Genomic DNA, 4,382 nt, shown 5'->3' with positions numbered 1-4,382 from the left:
AAGACACAGAGCAAGAACCAAACCCAGCTGTCATGTATAAGAAAGACATCTTAGCTTTAAAGACAGCACCCCCTTAGGGTAAAGGGATGGGCAAAAGTGCTCCAATCAGATGGGACAAGGAAGCAAATAGGTATCACTATCCCTTGGTCTGCCAAAACGAACTTCAAAGGAAAGCTAATTAGAAGAGATAAATGGGGAGGGGACATTTCATAATAATCAAGGAAACAGTTAACCTAGAAGACAACTATTGTAAACACATACACACCAAATTCTGGTGTATCCAATCTTATAAAACGTGTATCAGTGGAATTAAAGACATTCATTGACATCAACCTATTTAATAATAAATAATTTCAACACCCCACTTTCTCTAATACACAGGTTACCTGAGCACAAGCAGAGAAAGAATTAAATGACATTGTACATCAGATGAACTTAACAGCTAATGATAAAATATTCCTCACAAATATCAAAAGATATGTATTCCAGCAACACAAAGAGACTGCTCTAAAATATTCTATATCATGAGACACAAAATAAATTTTAACAAATTCAGAAACATTGAAATAAGTTCAAACCTTTAATGAATACACAAACTCATGGGACTACACAAGTCATTACTGAATGATAAATGAGTCAAAGAAACTGAAAAAGAATTTTCTTCTTTAGAACTGAGGGAAAATAAAAAGACAATCCAGCAAGACCTCTGAGACAGGTCGGAAGGGTGCACATTTTAAAAATCAGAAAGAACCAGGGGAATCAGAGGCAGCAGAGCGTGCCGGCCATGGAGAATCCCATTGTGGCAGCAAAAGAGGTCCTGGCTGAGGTAGCAGGCATTCTAGAACAGGTAGGCTTGCAGGAAGAAACAGAGCTGCCTCCCAAGAACATGGAGGAGTTTGTGAGGAACTCTCAGAAGAGAGACAAGCTGCTCTGTAACCAAAGCTTGTACTTGAAAGTAATGAGCTTCTAACAGAATCTTCTGACTCAGAAGGATAATATAGCCCAGGACCCAGACACTTTGGTTTCTGAAAACATAAGTTGCCAGAAGGCAACTGAAGCTAAGGAACACTGGAAGGAACTGAAGGCCACATACCTGGATCACGTGGACAACACAAGATGTGCCCTGACCCAGGCCTTACCCCAGGTTAAAGAGGCTCAAAGGAGGTACACAGAGCTTCGGAAGGCTTTTGAGCAACTTGAGGCTAGGAAGCAAGTACTTGAGAAACTTCAATGAGCTCAGAAGCAGTGGCAGCTGCAACAGAAGTGTTTACAGAGTCTGGCCGAGATTTCTGCATGGGGTAAAGGGAGGTCAGAAAGAGCTCTGGAGAACCTTGACAGATCACATCAGGAACTTGAAACCTTGAAGCAGCATGCAGGATAGGCACAGGAGAAGCTGCAGTGGAATCAGGCCTACCTCCAGCTGCTGTGTACCCTGCAGCTGGTCATTGCTGAGGCCAATATTAAAGGCAAAGGTGTCACAGGATGACTTGCCCTCCCACTCAAGTCTCCCTAAAACACAGAAAAACACTGGTTGGCGTGGAATACCTTATCCACAGAGAATAAGAAGGCGTGTATATGCTTGTGCTTGAGAAGTGAGATGGTTTAATGATGACTCAAGAGCTAAGGAGTGTGGACTAAGGAAATCTAGTTGAGATTGACAGCGGGTTAGCACATCTTCAGGATGCATGTAGTAAAATGCAGCACACCTGAACTTTGGCTGAAGAATCTGCAACAAGATGCCCTGGGCCAGAATGTTGACCCCTGCATGGAGATGGACTGTCTGGAAAACTATTTATGGGAACAGAAATCAACCTTTCATTAAAGTCCTTAATTAAAAAAAAACAGAAAGAACATAAAAAATGGCTTAATTATAAAACTTAACAATTCAAAAAACAAGAACAAAACAAACAGGTGAACAAATAAAAAACCCAAACCCAGTCTGTGGCAAAAATAATAAAAACTAGTGCAGAAATTAATGAAACACAAAAAAACCAAAAATCAATGAATCTAAGAGTATTTTGAGAAGATAAATAAGACTGACAATCTCTTGCTCCAACTAACCAAAATAGACAGAGAGAACACCCAAATTAACAAAATCAGGAATGAACAGACAAACGTTACAAGAGACACCAAAGGAATTCAGAAGATTGTAAAGGAATACTTCAAAAATCTGCACTTAAACTAGCCGGGTGACACAGGTGCCTGCCTTTAATTACAACACTTGGAGGCAGAGGCAGGTGGGTTTCTGTAGGCCAGCCTGGTCTACAGGGTGAGTTCTAGAACAGCTAGGTCTATAAGGAGAAAGCCTGTCTTGAAAAACCAAAGTGGGGGTGGTGGATCTGTACAACATATTAAACTGGAAAATCTGAAAGTTGAATAAACCAAGAAGAAACCAACAACTTAAACAGACACATTAGAAATTAGGATATTGAAATAGTAATAAAAAGACTTCCACCTTAAGAGGGGTAGGGAGGATTGAAGGAGCCAGATGGGTCAAAGACACCACAAGAAAATCAACAGAATCAGCTAATCTGGGCTCATAGGGGCTCACAGAGACTGGACTGCCAACCAGAGAGCATGTATGATATGGCCCTAACCTCTCTGCACATATGTAACAGTTGTGCAGCTGGATCTTCATGTGGGATGCCTAAAGTGGGAGCAGGGGCTGTCTCTGACCACACTGTCTGCCTTTGGATCTCTTCCCCCTGGAAGAGGATGCCCTAGTCTTACTGCAACTTGGTAAGCCAAGGCTGGTTAGTTGATACCCATGAGAGGCTTCCTCTTTTTTGAGGAGAAGGGGAGGAGGGGTTGAAGAGGACAGAGAGGAGAGGTGAAAGGGAGAGACTGGGAGGAAAGGAGGTGGAGGGGGGCTGTGATCTGGATATAAAGCTTAATAAATAACTTAATTAAACAAATTAACAAGCAAATAAACAAACAAAAAAGACTTTCAGTTCGAAACGTTCAGGGCCAGATGGATTCATAGGAGAGGTTTATGGATGGCCCTGGTGTTATTTGTATTTTGATGTTAATTCCGTTTTCCTAGGAGGGGCTATCTGGATGAGGAATGAGTCACGTATTCAGGTGACCTCTTGTGAACCATCCCCCTAATGAAAAAGGAGCCAATCACTGGGTGAGTAGGCGGGACTTCCCGGTTGGATAGGGGAAGAGAGTAGGCAGGATCGAGTTAGGAGCTTTTGGACAGAGATAGTGAGAGGACAAGATGTAACTATTAATGTCTCCCAGTTTTAATGGCGGATCCACCAGGATTCGCCACCAGAGGATTTAGATTTAATATGGCTCACAAGATTAGGATCTAGATGCTGAGCCCAGCGATTGAGTTTCCATTGTTTCTGAACTAAGTTTGTGTGGTGTTTTTTTACACGTGGCTGCTTGACTGGGTTCCAGAGAGAAAGGTATGATGGCAAAATGTGGGTTTGCCTGATGTGCACCACAAAAGGCCGTGGGAGTTTTGAAAGATGGGGCTGGTGTTGTAGGGACCCAGCATGGGAACTTAGTGAGCTAGGTGGAGAGATTTTGGAGCTCTGAGTTAGAGAGTCTCCATGAGATAAGAACAGCTAGGTCATTTCCCATCAGTTCATGGCTGGCCAGCCCACCAGGGCAGATAGTAGCTGGGTTTGACTCCGGATGGTTCATTTTTGAAAAAATATTTCCCGCAACACCAGACTTTCAAAGATATATAGTCAGTCCTTCTTAGATTAAAAAAAAAAATGCTTAGAAGGATACTTGGAATCTGAATAATGTATAATAAGCCACATAAATGGACCTAAAGATTAAAAAAAGTCAAATGATCATGTTAATAAATTGAGAAAAAGGCAGTAGCTTAATCCAATGTAGGTTCATGATTAAAGTACTAGAGAGAGTAGGACTAGAGTGAGCATGCCCAACGTGATAAAAGCCGTGAATGAGAAACCCAGGGCCAGCATCATCCTACATGAGCAATCCTATTGAAATAAGGTGTGAGATACAGCTGCCCACTAACCCCTCCTCGTCAGTACTGTGCTCTAAGGAGTAGCCAGAACAGTAAGGTGAGAGAAGGAGATTAAAGGGATACAGAGAGAGAGGGAGAGAGAGAGAATTCTATTTTCAGGTGATACTATTAAACATAAAATATCTTAAATATAATATCAGAAAATTTCTAGAATGATAAATTTAACTAGTGGAAGGATACAAGATCAACTTGTAAAAATTTAATAGCTTTTCTATATACAAACAACAAATACTCAGGAAAAGAGATCATGGAGAGATCCTATTCAAAATTGCCTCAGCAATGATCTGGGGACAAATCTGACTTAGGAGGAGAAGGACCTCTACAATGGAAACTCGAAGCCTCTGGAGAAGTAGAGAAAGAAACTGGAAAATGG

General features: G+C 41.6%; 1 pseudogene; it reads left to right on the top strand.

Moving 5' to 3' along the window:
• The first annotated feature begins 784 nt into the window (after positions 1 to 784).
• Positions 785 to 1,513, top strand: LOC110308456 (outer kinetochore KNL1 complex subunit ZWINT pseudogene; annotated as a pseudogene).
• The last annotated feature ends 2,869 nt before the right edge of the window (positions 1,514 to 4,382 follow it).

This window comes from Mus caroli, unplaced genomic scaffold (genome assembly GCF_978045245.1).
Source record: "Mus caroli unplaced genomic scaffold, Mus_caroli_1 scaffold_15, whole genome shotgun sequence".
NCBI lineage: Eukaryota > Metazoa > Chordata > Mammalia > Rodentia > Muridae > Mus > Mus caroli.
Note: the sequence above shows the minus strand (reverse complement) of the source record. Positions and strands in the feature narration are given on the sequence as shown.